We start from the raw sequence: 18228 nt of genomic DNA on the forward strand, positions 1-18228 counted from the left end.
AAATGAAAAAAAATATGATATTTAGGCAAAATAAGAAAAAAGTACACATCTTCATTCTGTTCAAAAGTTTTCACCCCCCGGCTCTTAATGCATGTTTTTTCCTTCTGGAGCATCAGTGAGCGTTTGAACCTTCTGTAATAGTTGCATATGAGCCCCTCAGTTGTCTTTAGTGTGAAAAGATGGATCTCAAAATCATACAATCATTGTTGGAAAGGGTTCAAATGCACAAAAATGCTGAAAAACCAAAGAATCTGTGGGACCTGAAGGATTTTTCTGAAGAACAGCTGACAGTTTAACTGTTCAGAACAAACAAAAGACTCATAAACAACTATCACTGAAAAAAAAAAAAAAACACAGCTGTGGATCATTCAGATAACAACACAGTATTAAGAATCAAGTGTATGCATACTTTTGAACAGGGTCATTTTTATAAATTCTTATGTTATTTTCTCTTGTGGACAATATGTAAACCTCTTTTATGTATTCAGGTCAGTACTACATAAAAAATAACATGCATTTTGTATGATCCCTCTTATTTTGGTAAAATAACATTTTGCTGCAAGCTATATATATTACACTAAACTATATATATATTACAATTTCAATTACAATTAAACAGTGATAAATAAGGATAAGCTTATTGACTGATACTTCAATGAAAAACACAGGTATGTTTTTTTTTTTTTCACACTACAGTTATCAGTGTGAAAACTGCTAAATAAAGTTAAGTACTATTCATTATATCAGTAGTAAGTCATTTAGGCACAAATGAGATCATTTCCTTGGAATTACCCACATTGTATATGTTAAAAAAAAATATGTGCACTTACAGGATGGTCAACTCTGTAAAAGAGGTCATGCGAGTTCAGTGGTTAAATTCATACAGTCACAATCAGGTAGGTATGAGACTAAGGGCCTTTCCCAGTAACACAAACTGAAATTATACTATTGTTTCCTCAATTGCACAGGTTTCTGAATTAGATAGTTATCTCGACTCAAAAACATTTATCTGAATCTAATTTAAAAGGTAATTGAGATTTATTAGTTATAGACCACAGTGCAAGAATTTGGCCCTCATAAATCTGTGCTTATAGAGTGTGGTACTGTTACTAGTTACTCTTTGTTATAGCCTGAGCTGCCATCAGGGGGGAACAACCAGGAGCATTGTCCCAGGCCCTGGGACTAGAGGGGGGCCTACTAAATCAATGCTTCTGAGTGTATGGGAGCTGTCTGGCCCTGTGAATTCAGCTCTGTGTCCAACAAAATCATTTCATAAGGTGTTAACTACATTGGTAAGACTAAGGAATTGTGAGAGTGACAATATGACGAGTCACAAATCCAACATAAGGAAAACAATAGTGTGTCAGCTTAAAGGAGAAGTTCACTTCCAGAATAAAAATTTGACAAAATTTTTACATAATGAGTGAAGATGTGCATGCACATTGCAGAGCTAGTGTAAGACGAGGGTTTGTGGTTAAAAAGTATATAAATTTCCATGGCTGGGATTATGTAGGGCCCTTTGTAGCTGCATTGAAACTTCAACACTTCAAACTCCTCTACGTGGAGAAAAATCCAAAGTTTTCCTCAAAAACCTTAATTTCTTTGCGAATGAAGAAAGAAAGACATGAACAATTTGGATGACATGGGGGTGAGTAAATTATCGGGAATTTTTCATTCTGGAAGTGAACTTCTCCTTCAAGAGGCTATAACACAGAATAAAGCTTATGTTATAAAAGAAAAGGTCCAGCTAAAGACCTGAATTTGAACATAACTGAGCCTAAAAATCAATGACCTGAGGTTGTTTGTGAAGAAAAAATGGGCCAAAATGGCATCAAGCTACCATTTGGAACTAATCCACTTGAATTTTAGATACATCCAATAAAATGACAGAGAAAAGGTTATAAATGCAATGATAAATACATTTTTATGAATCTCTTTGGCTGAGATTCTTATGCTAACATTTTATTATCAAGAGGATATAAATTTCAGTTTGAGCAGTTTATTTGGCCAGATTCACACAGCATGAATCCAGACCTAGATTAAGCTGCAGTTGATGATAATTCAAAACTGTTTTTAGCCTGGGCACCTGGTTCTTGGAAGCCAACCCAAAGAGTTTCTTTAAGAGAATGCGGTTCTTTTTAATATATGAAACTCTTCTTAAACAACACAGTCAGGGAAGTTCCCACCTGTCTGTGCAAGTTAGTTGTTGTTAAAGTCCTCAGACTGAGTCAACAGTGTACCGCACCTCAGGTTCAGTTCACCACTCTTTTTTCATCCCCATTCTTTGCCTCCACACCACTCTTGAGAGATGTTAATTTACATACCAAAACATTCACCAGAGTTTACCGGTCTACACACATGTAGAACAGTAACGGCAAGTGACGAGAGCACATGAAACATGTAAAAGTACAAGTATGGGTAGGACAGACAGTAAGAATGAGTCTTTCACAACTGAGTCACTAGAAAAGAACAGCAAGCGATTGTACATCCTCACTCAGATAAAATCATTTAATGAGCACATCCTTACTGTCATCTTCCACGCCATAGGCAGCAAGAACGAACAAGCTCAACTCTTGAGTCAGAGGTTTTACATATGCTTCAAAAATGAACAACATCTTCCCAGGTTTCTCTAAGGAGCACATGTGTTTTAATAGGCTTGTTTAAAATATATATTTAAAAGGATATTTGTGACCATGGACCACAAAACCAGTCATAAGTAGCACGGGTATATTTGTAGCAATAGCCAACAATACATTGTATGAGTCAAAATTAATTTCAAAATTATTTTCTTTTATGCCAAAAATCATGTTCCATGAATATATTTTGTAAATTTCCTACAGTAAATATATCAAAACTTAAGTTTTGATAATTTTTTGTTACTTTTTAATAAGAAACAAAGTCTCATCTTTCAAATTCAGGAAATCCAAACAAAATGAACAGAATTTGAACCTCAGTTCAACCGGAATGTGAGTAAATGCAATCATTTCCTTCCTCTTTTCTGCTGTTTATTACTAGTTACAGCATGAAATAAACATGAATGTACATCTCAAAGGAGAGGTCCACTTTCAGAACAACAATTTACAAATAATTTACTCACCCCCTTGTCATCCAAGATGTTCATGTCTTTCTGTTTTCAGTCGTGAAGAAATTATGTTTTTTGAAGAAAAAATTTCAGGATTTTTCTCCATATAATAGAATTCATTGGTGCCCTGATTTTGAACTTTCAAAATATAGTTTAAATGCAGCTTCAAAGGGCTCTAAATGATCCCAGCCGAGAAAAAAGGGTCTTATCTAGCACAACAATCGGTCATTTTTTTCTGAAAATAAAAATTTGTATACTTTTTAAGCACAAAAGCTCGTGTAGCACAGGCTCTGGGATGCGCGTTCACGTACTATTGAATCACGTCGAAAGGTCACGTGGAAAGTAGGCAGAACCACAGACCCAGTGTTTGCAAAGCGAACGCGCAAACACTAAGAAAGAGCAAGTAAGTCAAACGCTGTTTACAAACAAAAAGGTAAAACGATGTCAGATGATTCTGAAGTTGAGTTTTTCGACATACTCTACCTTTCTGAGCCGGAGTACACAGACGATGAACTTGTGGTGATTCAAAGACGTGATTCATAATAGTGATGGGAAGTTCAGATCCTTTTACTGACTCGGACCTTTGAGTCTCGTTCAGCAAAATGAACAAATCTTTTTTTGAGTCATTTTGTTCATTTTAGCAAAATCAGCATCACGTGACAGCCCCATAAGATGAACGAACGACTCGAAAAACTCAAAGACTCGAAACAGGTGAACTAATTCCAGTACAGAACCTAATAGGTTGTTGCGCATGCACGACTGAACGAATCACTCCCCGAGACGACTCGTTCTTCCCGAGTCACATTAAAGATTCGTTCAAAATGAACGAAACATTCAAGAACGACCCGTAGACGCACATTCCAGAGCCTGTGCTACACAAGCTTTTGTGCTTAAAAAGTATACAAATTTTTATTTTTCAAAAAAAATGACAGATCGTTTCGCTAGATAAGACCCTTCTTCCTGGGCTGGGATCGTTTAGAGCCCTTTGAAGCTGCATTTAAACTGCATTTTGGAAGCACCAATGAAGTCCATTATATGGACAAAAATCTTGAAAAGTTTTCCTCAAAAAACAAAATTTATTTTACGAATGAAGACAGAAAGACATGAACATCTTGGATGACAAGGGGGTGAGTAAATTATTTGTAAACTGTTGTTCTGGAAGTGGACTTCTCCTTTAAGGTAAGTTGAAAGATCTTGTGTAATTGCTTAATCAGTGTTTTAACCACAGAAAGACGCGGTTTCACTAAATATAGGCTATGCTCTATAAAGTGTTTTCACATCGTGTCCTCAATCAGCCATACTGGCGGCACTGAATGTAAACAATGCCACTAAACTGAACAAAACTTGCATATTTTGCTAATTATTGCTGCTGAAAATGGTTAATTATTGTCATGTTTTGGGCTGTACTAATCGGTCGGACCAGGAAAAAACATTTGGTGTACTATAGACTGCCAAAAGTTATAACAAATCAAGGAGAAGAGTGCAAAAAAAACTGCCTGAGGAACAAAAGACGTTTGTGGTTGGCTGAACTAAACCAGGATTTCCAGGGCAAGAATCTTGACAACATTAATGTTTGTTCTTATAATTTCTGGTCAGGCAGGTGAAATACTAGGCTAATATCTTAATTAATATTCGTCGTACGTATCTTTACCACCTATTAACTTTATTTTGTCAAAATATAACCTTTTTCTGCTTACTAAGTCCTATATGATTTAGCAGCTTCCAAACATTTCTTCCATGGTTTATACAGCATAAATTAGCAGAAAAACATATTCTGTAGTACATTAACCGTGCAATCCATACTGTTGTTTACATCCGAGTATCTCCAATATGGCCGCACATTCGGGTTACTGACCAAATCGTGATGTAAGTGCAAACCCTCTATATTTTACTTAACCTACAGCGATGTCTTGATTATTTAATGTGTTTAAAAAAAATTGTCATCAGAACAAGTTATGACAGCCACTGTGTAAATTATTATATTTCAACAAGGAACTAGAGTAGAAACATAATTTTATAATTGGATTTAGAAGTTTAGAAAACTGCCTTAAATGCAATTTACATGTTTGCTTAAAATCTTTGATTTAAGTGTTTATTATAATCAAGGTTGCCAGATTTTCACAACAAAACCCGCCCAATTGCTAATGAAAAGTAACCTAATCGTGTTTTGAGTAAAAACTTCTGGGGGATAAAATACACATTTTTGGCGGGGTTCCCCTGGTAAAAATACCATTCCAGAGGCTTAATATTACATTATTGGGGTCACTTCAACCCAAGGACATGAAAAACAACCCACGGCAACAGTGTTAAAGAAGCTCAAATCCGTGGGAAAATCGCAGACTTGGCAACCCTGATTATTATATCTAAAAATAAACAGCAACTGAATTGACTAGCTTTGGCTCTGTCGTTTGTAACCTTTAATATTACAACAATATGCAAGTTAAGGGCTCCAGTTTAAAGCATATAGATTTTTGTATCTTTAAGTAAATTGTAATTGTGTTTATTTAAAGACCAAGATGCAATTTGTTCAGTAAACCACTGTATAACAAAAAAATACAGTTTATACTGTTACACCCCTAATAGATAGATAGATAAATAGATAGATAGACAGACAGACAGATAGATAAAGATGATGTTATAAATTGTTTAAAAAAATGGTCAAATTGACACCAAACAGAAACCAACGTTACTAAACTAGACAGTAATGGCATTACTAAATAAGTGCATGCCAACATTGTAAGGATTTAAACTTTAATAGCAGCTGTCAAATAAGTTTGGAATAGGTTAGAGTCAACTAAATAAAACATTTAGAGTCAAATAAAACATTTTAAAGGGAAAGTAGTATTTATTAATATTATTTTTACCCTTACATCATTGAGATCTCTAAGACCTCAACAAGCCATGAGTGTTAATATGACTTCCAAAACCATTTTAAAAAATCACCAAAAATGTATTTAGTACATAGTATTTGGTATCGCCATGATGACAGGTTACCCCAAATTTCCTTACCCGTTTAGGAGCTAAATTAAATCTGAATATTGTTGTATTCCAGTGAGGCTCTTCTCAACTCTCTTCTAATGTTGTCACTAAGTGGTCCACGCTCACTGTTGCGAGTGCATCTCTAAGTAAAGAGCGGCCCTGTAAATTATTGTCAAAATGGGCTACATGGGCAGACACACTAAACAATGCCCCGCAAGCCAGGCAATCATTCACACAGGGCATTGAACAACCTGGATATCTGCCACGAACTTGCTTGTAGTCATGGAAAGCCTTTTATTTTGGCCTTCCACAGCAGCCTGATTGGCTTATCAACAATTATGGCTGACATCCAGTGCAGTCAAGGGTAATCAAGTAAAATATAATTTTTTTGGACACATGTTTTGGTCATTTTTGTATTTCAAACGGTGCTTTAGAGGTTCATCGCAAAGGGCATTAGTGTGTCACACTAATCTCTCGTACTTGAAAGAGAAAAGGTGCTGATCTCTGGTTGCCAGTGGGCGGTATCAGGCAGAGCCATCTGTTTCCACTGCAATCAAGAGGAAAAGGAGCACTGCAGTCACGTCCAAACACAAGCAGCTCATGAAACGCACCTCTGTGTTGAACCTCTGACTCACTAAACCAGTCTTAGCAATATCGGGGCAATCTGAAAAAAGAACAACTTGATAATCCATATGACAGAACATCACTGACAAATGCTTTATATCTAATGGAACATTTGATGTTTATAATGATGATAAAGTTTCCACCTCAAACTCTTCCCTTCTCTGTATTGTTTTTAGTCATGCGAAACATAAGGACATTTGTGAGGAAGTTGGAAATAAATGACAGATGCAGAAAGGTCAACAAGTTCCAGCATGTCTGGACATGCCTGGAGATGTATCAATAAACTAGTGGAGTTTAAAAAAGTGCTGTCAAGACAAAAACACAAACAGTGGAGGCAGTTGAAAAGGCAAGACCTTTGAGAGGGGAAAACCATAAATGGTGTTTTCATATAGACGAAGAACTCTCGGTTTTCCATAAATCAGTAGATAGCTGCAGTGCAGAACCGAAACTTTTACTTTCTGATGAAAAAGTAAGGTTTGCCGCGAAATGCTAACTGGAGATTTATAATCATGTTTTGGGTGGTTGCTAGATGTTGCTATGCAGTAGTTAGGGTTGGAACAGAGCTGTTGAAAGACATTTTGGAGTACTAACTTTCAAGCAACGCTGTGATTGTTTACTGAAAAGCTAAAACTGTTAAAAGTGGGGTTTTTTTGTCAGTTGAAATAGACTGACGTAAAGGATCAACCTGATCTAGTTCAATATGTGATTTTGATGCAGAAGGAGTTAGTAGCACACAACAGTACGAAATACAGCACCAAGGTTAACTTTTTTTTATCTGTACTCAAGCCTGAGGGCTCTAGTGTTACACAATTTAAATACTATGTACTTCAGGTCTAATGATGTCACCCATCTGAAACATTTAGAGGAGCACTTGATCAGCCTGTACTCAATCTGGAGCTGAGATAACAGAGACCTTTTCTTGTCAGGACACAAAGAATGAACTCGAACAAATCATTCTTTCTGAATTATAAATCGTTCACTTTTGAAACTTAATAGTCCCTTTAAACTGTCAGTGAGTGACATTATCTCATTAAAATAAAAGGTCAAAATTTTTGTTCCACGGAAGAAAGAATATCATACACCACCAGTCAAAAGTTTTTGAACAGTAAGATTTTTACTGTCTTCTGCTCACCAAGCCTGCATTTATTTGATCCAAAGTACAGCAATAACAGTACAATTTTGAAATATTTTTACTATTTAAAATAACTGTTGTCTATTTCAGTATATTTTAAAATGGAATTCATTTCTGTGATCAAAGCTACATTTTCAGCATCATTACTCCAGTCTTCACTGTTACATAATCCTTCAGAAATCATTCTAATATGCTGATTTGATGTTCAAGAAACATTTATTATTTTTATTATTATTATCAATACTTAAAACAGTTTAGTATTAGATTCTTTGATGAATAGAAAGATCCAAAGATCAGCATTTATCTGAAATAAAAAGCTTTTTTATTATACGGTATACCAGTCAGTATAATTTATTTAGCATGGATGCATTAAATTGATCAAAGGTGATGATAAAGACATTTCTAATGTTACAAAAGATTTCTATTTCAGATAAATGCTGTTCTTCTGAACTTCCTATTAATCAAAGAAAACTGAAAAAATTCTACTCAGCTGTTTTTAACATAATAATAATAATAGTAAATGTTTATAAGCAGCAAATCAGAATATCAGAATGATTTCTGAAGAACCATGTGACTGGAGTAATGATGATAAAAACAGAAAACAGTTATTTTAAATAGTAAAAATATTTTGACATTTTTACAGTTTTTGGATTAATAAATGCAGGCTTGGTGAGCAGAAGAGACTTCTTTATAAAACATTAAAAATCTTACTGTTCAAAAACTTTTCACTGGTAGTGTATGTTTGGAATGACATGAATATGCACTACAAAATATGAGACTGTAAAAATATAAGAAAGCCTTTTAAAGACATTGATCGCATACTTTAAAAAAAAGATGCGTATTCAGACCTGAATTGATATTTTGACCTATTATCATATCAAAGTATTCTGTTTCTCTGCATTATTCATCGAGATCTACACTGATGCATTTTTCATTGACTTTAATCACGGTGTCAGATTAACTTCTTTTCTGAATCACAAATAAATGCACAATGTTTCACACACAAAACATGTGGGTGTGCGTCGTATGGCACGCAGATGACACGACACAGAGATATAAGGTTTAGTAGATTTCATTGTTTTCAAAAGTGACAGTAAAGACTTTTATTATTAAAAAAAGATTTCTATTTCAAACAAATGCTCTTTTGAACATTCTATTCATGAAAGAATTCAGAAAAAAATTAAGCAGTACAACTATTTTCACCAAATAGTTTCTTGAGCACCAAATCAGCATATTATAATTACTTCTAAAGGATCATCTGACAATGAAGACTGGAGTAATGATACTAAAATACCGGAATAAATAAAAACTTAAAATCTATTAAAATAATAATCATGTGACATTGAAGAGTAAAGTAGTGATGCTGAAAATTCAGCTTTGCCTTTACAGAAATTAAAAAAAAAAACGTAAAATAAATTAAATATAAAAGAGTTTATTGTATTTCTGATCAAATACATAAAAGCCTGATGAGCATTTGAGACATTTTTCAAAAATATTTAAAATATGAAAAAATAAAAATAAAATAAAATCTGACTAAGTGTATCCAAATGTAGTCTAATTGTTAATCAAACTCTTTCCTAACTTGTTAACTGTGGTGAAAGTAAGAAATGAAACGCCTGCTTTTTAACCTAAACATAAGACTTTGTCTCATAAATATCCCACAGCTCTCATATCCTGACGTTGCAGTTGTTTGATGTTTTGAGTAAGCCTGCGTGAGTACAAAGTAACAGTAAAAAGCTGGGGTGCGTTTCTCACTCTGACTGAGCAATCCGCCGTCACCCACTTGCCAGTATTTCCAGAGGCAGTCTTAGAACCAGTGAATCACATTCGGGAACCACAACAAAATGGAGTCTGACGGGAGTTTCGTTTCCTTTTGACAGCTTCCTCCATTTCCTTAATACAAACTCATAGCACCCTGCTGTTCAGCTGGTGGGCTGAGCTGAGAGTCACTGCTGAGTAACACAAACTGTGACACTGTTGGCCAGGTCATATTACTTAGATGCTCTAGTGTAAATAAGCTGAGAGACCCTTATACAAACAAACGTGAATGAAACGGTCATCCCTTATTTTTAGACTTTAGTTTCGTCAAAATAATTAAAGGGGCAGGTCACCAAAAAAATTTAAATTCGGTCCTCATGTTGTTCCAAACCTGTATGACTTTCAAGCTTCTATTTTTGTCCATACCAGTGTTCATTTTGACAGCAAATTTTGATTTAGTCTTAGTCACAGTCTTCTGACTAAAATGCCATTTAGTTTTAGTTACAATTTAGACATCTGAACTGCTTTAGTTTTATTCTAGTGTTAGTCGACTAAATATCATAAAAATTTAGGCTAAAATTGAATGGGTTTATTTTAGCGCTGTCAAACGATTAATCGCGATTAATCGCAATTAATCGCATATAAAATAACAGTTTGAGTTTGTGTAATATATGTGTATGTACTGTGTGTAATTATTATGTATATATAAATACACACAAATTAATGTATATATTTAAACAAAATATTTTATTTATATATAAATGATGTAAAAATTATAATAAATACACATGCTTGTAAATATTTCTTAAATATATACATGTATGTGTTTGTATGTATATATACAGTACATAATAATTACACATAGTACACACACATATATTAGGCAAACTCAAACTTTTATTTTATATGCAATTGATTGGGATTAATCGTTTGACAGCCCTAGACAGCATAATGCATTTATTAAGCATTTCTCTAAAATGACCAAACTCATTGTAAAGGTTTGATATTAAGGTTGATATTTCTCTGCTCATGTGAATTTATCCATATATTGACATTTTTGAACGTTTTATGAGAGTTTATGAGTTCAAATGTACGCATGTAACCTCGTGACCACGCAGCAGATTCGTTCTGAATGAATCTCTTCCCAAATCATCCCTCCCTAACATTTTCGTCTCGTTTTTATTCGTTGACGAAAATGTCAATAGATTTGCATCCTAGTTTTTGTTTCGTTATCCCCTCATTTTTCAGCTGTGAAAAATTGTTGACGAAAATGATGAAAATTATTAATCAAAAAATTAACACTAGTCCATACAATGAAAGTCAATGGGGTCCAAAGTTATTTTGACTCTACAGAAGAAAGTCATATAGGTTTGAAATAACATGAGGGTGAATAATTCATAATTTTTCTGGAAAAGGGATAGTTCACCAAAAAAAATAAAAATTCAGTCATTAATTACTCACCCTCATGTTGTTCCAAACCTGTAAGACCTTTGTTCATCTTCAGAACACAAATTAAGCTTTCTAACCATGCAATAGACAGCAACGCAACTACCATGTTCAAGGCCCAGAAAGGTAGTAAGAACATCATTAAAATAGTCCATGTGACTGTGATTCAAACTTAATTTTATGAAGCTACGAGAATACTTTTTGTGTGCAAAGACTTTCTTTCAACAATTTCTTCTTCCGAAGATGAACAAAGGCCTTACAGGATTGGAACAACATGAGGGTGAGTAATTAATGACAGGATTTTCATTTTTGGGTGAACCATCCTTTTAAACTATCCTTTTAACTATTATTTGCTACTTACTATTGCAGGTTGTGTCAGGGGGCGGGGCATTCTCAAACTAGAGAGCATTTGATTAGAGCAAATCAGAGTCATCTGATGAGTCATCAAAACTTTTGGTCTGTTTTCCTATAAGACAAAAACACATATATCAAATACAGATATCTCATAAAGATTGAGTTTGTCAGATTTTCTGAGCGCATAGATCAGTGGTTCTCAATCTTTTTTGCTTCCAAGGGCTCATTTTGTCCAAGATGACTAAAATGTGTACTTCTGGTACTTGTTACAAAACTGAAACTCAATTATCAGTCTTTTTAGCATTTTGATGAAGATTATGTTATATAACTAATTTAAATAATTCGAAGACTTATTTAGGCCCCATTTTGAGGCCTTGTTGTGAACCCTGTCCCAAACCACTGGTATTGATGACTTTTAGAGTTAACAGAAGTGATTAAAATGCCACAAAACTCCATTTGGGATTTTATATGGTCTTTAAAGAAAACCTCATGGTAATCTACACAAAGAGGAAGTGGTCAAACCTATTGAAAGAGCGATTGCTTATGTTTAGCGACTGGTTTGAATTAGCAACTTCCTCAGTCCCACCACATGGCAACACTCTGAAGACCAAACAAGGCCTTGTCCGCTGGCTTGTTCAGTGTTTCCTGACAAAAGCGGGGATTGTATGGGTGGCGGATGGTGGGAGACTGTTGTGGACTTCCTCTGGACACCGGTACAGGCCCAGGGCAGGGCCAGATAAGCAAAGCTTTGTGTGTAGAAGTATTTTCAGGGAAAGCCCCCTAGTTTGCCTCAGCACAAAAATAATGAGGGTGTATTCGTTTGTGAAAGGGGTCTGTCATTAAAACAGAAACATTTACAACAAAGTGTGAATGAACTGATTCATGCGAAACTGGTTAAGGGTGGAATGGCGACTTCCTTTTCAGTCTGCTTATTCTTTATTGCACATGTGATGAAAGTCACACTGTGGTAAGGCAGACTGTTGTTTTGACTTTTAACACTGTTTTCTCAGTTTTTGGGTCAATACTATCAGCCTGAAGACCGATTTGTCTTACTGCATAGTTCTGCTTCGACTTTCAAGATGTGATGTGTCAGCAGCAGGCCAATTCGACAAAAACATTAACTAATAGGATCAATATTGCAGGCAGGATGTCTCTACAACAGCCAAGGATATGGACACCTCTTATTACTTGTTGTGTGTTGCTGCCAAAGTTTTCATCTGATTTTGTAAACTGAATGTCATATTATATCTGGTGTTAATTTACTTGATTAGTTTCCATTCCTGGCCAATATATAAGATAAACATACTGTAAACTATTCCCTTTAAATACCTAAATGTACTCAAAAATGTACCTCAAGGGGCAATACAATACATTTCCAATCTTAAAACACATTTTTGGTCAATGCAAAATGTACTTTTTAAAATATATTTAGGGCAACATAAATATATTTAGATGGAAAAAGGGAAAACTGATTTCTCATATGCAGATAGCTGACACAGTCCACCCATTAATAATAACATGTAATATGACACATGGATGGCTGATCTTTGCTTAAACTGTGAATTATTAATAACTTATGGTCAGTATGACCCGCTCTCCCTGCTCATTCACCATCTGGACTGGAAATGTATCATTGTGAAATAGAAATGGAATTAATATACAAAAACGCTTTTTAAAAATGAACATTTTGCCTTGTCCTTGTACTGTGCAAACAATCCAAAACCAGAGTTGGATTAACATAAATGAAAGAGGACAAATATACAGCTTTGAAAGATTTCAGACTAAAGTACAACATCTGTCCTTTGACTTAAAAGCTTTTTCATTCTCATTTTCTGTTTCTTTGAACTTTCTCTTTTTCTTTTTACAGGCCCGAATATTATGCCAGACTAATAAGACATTCCAAAGTAACAGATAGGGGGAATTCCCACAACATTCCCTGCTGATTATTATGGCAGCCTGGATCCCAGATGCACCTCACAGCAGCACTGAAGCCAAAGGCTTGAAGTCTAAGTATAAACACATCAGTGGATTTATGTATCTCCTACGTGTTTAGACAAAGAGATTTACTTCTGTTAGACACCACGTTGTACTTTCCCTCAAAGTTAAAGTACAAAGTTTTTGTCTGGCATACATATTTTATCAGTAAAATGCAGGATATCTTTTTAGGTGACCCAAAGCCAGGATAATCATATTGAATTTGTGTGAATAATAACAAATATTTTTTTCTAATCAGAAGCAGTGACGTTCAAGATAATAATAGTTTTCCAATTACTTCTAGAACAGATAACTCAAAAAAAAAAAAAAAAAGTTAAATAATCTGATTTCTATGGAAACCTTCTATGAAAACTTTTTATCTCACAATTCAGACATTTTTTTCTTGCAATTTTGAGTTTATATCTTGCAATTCTCACTTTTTGTTCTCAAAATTATTTGTTCTCAAAATTATTATTATAAATTATCTAAATAAATTCTTACTTTATTTCTCATAATTCTGACTTTATTTCTCAGAAATCTTACTTTATTTTTCAGAATTGCGACTTTATATTACATCATTTTGAAATAAAACTCTCAATTCTGACTTTATAACTCGCAACTGCGAGTTTATCTCACAATTCTGCGAAAAAAGTCAGAATTTAGAGTTTATATATCACAATTTCTCAGAATTGCGACTTAATTTCACAAAATTGCAGGTTTATATATCACAACTCTGACTTTATTTTTTAGTTTAGTTGTCGCAATTCTGACTTTGACTCGCAAATGGAAGCTTTTTATCTCGCAATTATTTTTTTCTCAAAATTGCAAGTTTATATCTCACAATCCTTACGAAAAAAGTCAGAATTTAGAGTTTATATATCACAATTCTGACTTTATTTTTCAGAACTGTGACTTTATTTCACAGACTATATAACTCGCAATTGCGAGTTTATATCTCGCAGTTCTTTTTTTCTCACATTTGCAAGTTTATATCTCACAATTCTGAGAAAAAAAGTCAGAATTTAGAGTTTATATATTACAATTCTGACTTTATTTCTCAGAACTGTGACTTTATTCCACAGAATTGCGAGTTTAGTTCTTGCAATTCTGACTTTATAACTCGCAATTGCGAGTTTATATCTCGTAATTCTTTTTTTCTCGCAATTTCTTAGAACTGTTACTTTATTTCACACAGTTCTGAGTTTATATCTCGCAATTCTGACTTTATTTCTCAAAACTGCAAGTTTATATCTCACAATTCAGACTTTATCATTTGCAATTGTGTTTAGATCATGCAACTCTGAGAAAAGAAGTCCAAATGTTGAGTTAATATCGTAATTCTGACTTCTCAGAATTGTAAGTTTTTAATACACAATTTCAACTTATAACTCTTCATTCTGACTTTATATCTCAGAATTCAGACTCTATATCTCTAATTCAGAGAAGCACAACTGTATATAATATATAATGTATACATATATACATATATCTTATCTTAAGAGACCAGACTCAATCTTCTGACCTCTATGAAATCTTACAAATTATGATCTCATTTTCATCTGTTTAATTAGAAAATATCTTAATCTGGATATCAATTTGAACTCAAAATTCTGAAGAAATTCAACCCATTCTTAAGGTGTTTCATCTCAAAATCATCTCAGCTTCTCTACCTCATGCTGAAAGCCGTTGGCTCAGTTCTAAATGAGACATGTTACTGTTATTAGCTATATGCTGTCAGTCAACTCTGAGTTGTTCAGTTCTGAACTTTTCTTTCACAGAAACATGTGGGTGTTTATGCTTGATTAGTTGACAGGGTTTTTCAGAGGTGACATTCAGAGCAGTAGGAGGTTAGAGTTTTGAAGGTGTGCAGCGCTGACGACAGTGTAATCGAGGGAGACGAGAGCATCACGCGCTTCACGCAGAAGCTGAAACAGAAAGACACCGAGGGAGGTGAGACGAAGGTGGGCGAAGAACAAGTGCTTCACTCAGTCAGAGGAAAACCCAAAATGGGCCTTTCCTAACAATAACAATAATAATAGAGACAAAGATGATGAAGACAATTGTGAGTATAAAGAATGTGAAGACTACAGTAAACCTAAAGATAGTGAAGATTACAGTAAACCAGTATTAAATCATTTGTTTTTCTAAAGAAACATCATCCAAAAGTGACATGATTGGATATGACTGGTAATGTTTTCGCTGTGGCTGGTTCATGCGATAAATGAACAATACAAAGGTGTTAATGCAAGGACCAATTTGAAAAAGTCATACTTAGATATAACCACGTTGTTACACCAAAATAAGACATAAAATGGCATGACAACATGACCTGTGGCAGATTTCAAAGAGTAATCCGCTTGGTAAAATCTAAAGTAAATCTTAGTGTCAGCAACCAATATTTACAGAGCTTTGAGGACTGATGATCCAAAAAAAAAAAAAAACTCTAAAAGTTCATTATTAAAAAGAATAGCTGAACATAAGTTCACACACAAAATATATTGTGTGTGAACTATTTTAATAAATGTAAAATGCTTAAAAACACTAACTCAATAAGATTCATACTTGGCTTTAACAAATAGAATATTGATTACATTGGTAATGTAAATATATGAAATAGAATTGTCTTTTTCTGATACTGGTACATACGTTTACATTTGATGTACAGTTTACAATTTCAATCAAAATTATTCAACCCCCCAGAGACTGCAGTACTTTACAAATACAAGCTTTTCTGAAGATCCAGCACTTTATAAAAATTGCATTTACAACAGTTTAATGGCATTTTAAAAGTGATAATGTCAATATATAATGTAATGTTTTTGAGTTATAGGATTTTTTAATAAAACAGCTATGTCACAGTGATTCAACCCCTATTCAACATTGCTGTTTTAAGTCACTTAATTTTATGGTGTGGGAACAAAATTGTCCTAAAACACAATTAAGACTTTAGAAACTCTATTAAAAATAGAATTAGCTTGGGGTGTTACACATACAGTTAGCCCATGCATGTGCTGAAGTTGATTAGCAAATATGGCAAAGTCAACAGAGCTCTCAGAAAAGCAATAGAGAAGAAATAGTTTTATAATATCAGAAAGTTTAAGGCTACATATAGATTTTCAAGACATTAAAAGTTTCTAGAGACACAGCTGGCAGCCTTATTCCTTAGTTTAAAGTGTGTTGTACCAGAAAACCTTTGAGGGTGTTGAACAAAAAAAGCACAATATCATAAAATGTTTGATCAGAGCAACTGAGAAAAACCTGCAATGTACAGCCAAAGACTTACAAGATGACCCGACAAAAGGGGGGAAAACATTTCAAAACAATGTATAAGAAGAACACGTAAGACAAGTATGGCCTTCATGTTGGGGCATCTTGCAGAATACCACTCTTGACCAAAAAGAACAAAAAAGGCCGACTTGAACATGCTAATATTCATTTAGATGAACCTGTGGAGTTCTGGAAGAATGTTTTAGGGAGTGAAGAACCAAACTTGAACTTTTTGGACCTATGGATCAGCAGTATGTCTGGAGCAAAAAAGGCTAAGCTTATAAGCAGAAGAACACCATCTCCACTGTCAAACATGGAGGTGGGCCAGTCCTGTTATGGGATTGTTTTACTGTAGCAGGAAATGGAAAACATGACTGTATGAAGGATATCATGGATTCTTTGAAGTATCAGGCCATTTTGGCAAGACAAACTGAAGCTAATGATCAATGGACTTTATGCAGGACAATCATTCTAAAGTATACATCCAAATTTACTTATGCTTGGTTCAGAGATCAGTCCTGGAATGTTCTTGAGTGGCCTGTTCAGTCTCCAGATTTAATTCTCATTGAAAATATTTAGTTGAATTTGTCAGTGCCGACATACAATGCCATTGCGCTCCGGTCATCCCGTGTTCGAATCCCAACTCAAGGACTTTTCCCGATGCCCCTCCCCCTCTTTCCCACTTCACTTCCTGTCAATTCTGATCTGTCCTGTCTCGATAAAAGGCAAAAAAAAATATATCTTTAAAAAAAATATTGAAATATTTAGTTGAATTTGATTTAAGCAGTGTCAAAATGAAAACCAAAGATTATCAGTGATCTGAAAGCTTTTTCAAGCGAGGAATAAGCCAAGATTACAGTAGCGAGATGACAGAAGCTTTTAAATGGTTTATCGGACGCATTTTCCACAAGCTGATATGGTTCTTTAAGGTATTAATGAGAAGTCTATAACATACTTTGGTTAAAATTTCTCAGTGGTAGTGTAAAAAACACCCATTTTACCTTATTAAAATCAGCTCTGTTCAGAGCGAGCCATTCTGTTGCATGTTTCTTTAAATGCTAATGAGCTCTGCTCACCCCGCCCCTCTCTTCCATGGGGTGATGACAAGCGGCAATCTCCCACTCTCTCTATTGAAAGCAACACGGGAGTGACTTAAACTGCTTTTCATCGACTGGCCGCTAGAGACTGGCTCCCATAGACACCCCATGTTAAAATGCCCAACTTTACAGCAGAAAAAAATATGTCTACAGCCTAGTACAAAAAGTGGTTTTGGTCTAGCTAATTATGCTCTTCATGTCAACTGTGAGGGGGGCGGGGGAGTTATAATTTGTCCGTTTAACTTATATTAAGCCTTAAAGTTCTGCATAATTTATGGTGTGGCCACTTGAGTGACAGGTGGCTTGCCGCTGCTGTTACCACCGTCTAGGCGGGCGTGGTTTCAGCAACCAGCTCCACCCATGTCCCGCCTCTTTGCCCATTTTCGATTACCCAGGAGTGACATGCAGTGACGCGATTCCAAGATGGCGACAGCCGATTCCCGCCCACTAAGAGTTTCAAATGCTATTCAGAAACCTACAGGTGACGTCACAGGCACTACGTCCATATTTTTTAC

At 34.8% G+C, this 18228-nt stretch overlaps 1 protein-coding gene across 3 annotated transcripts in view; it reads right to left on the reverse strand.

Moving 5' to 3' along the window:
* The window catches only part of LOC127178088 (dynein light chain Tctex-type 5-B), a 62791-nt gene that overhangs the window by 2001 nt on the left and 42562 nt on the right, over positions 1-18228 (reverse strand). Inside the window, exon 1 of one of the 3 annotated variants that reach the window (XM_051130754.1) lies at positions 11383-11402. The exons of 1 other annotated variant lie outside the window; for it this stretch is intronic. The gene's annotated coding sequence lies outside the window, so the exon portion shown is untranslated. Of the gene's footprint in view, positions 1-6091; positions 6188-11382; positions 11403-18228 lie in introns of those variants that run through there. One more of the 3 variants, XM_051130748.1, reaches the window with a different exon arrangement.

This window comes from Labeo rohita, chromosome 2 (assembly GCF_022985175.1).
Source record: "Labeo rohita strain BAU-BD-2019 chromosome 2, IGBB_LRoh.1.0, whole genome shotgun sequence".
NCBI lineage: Eukaryota > Metazoa > Chordata > Actinopteri > Cypriniformes > Cyprinidae > Labeo > Labeo rohita.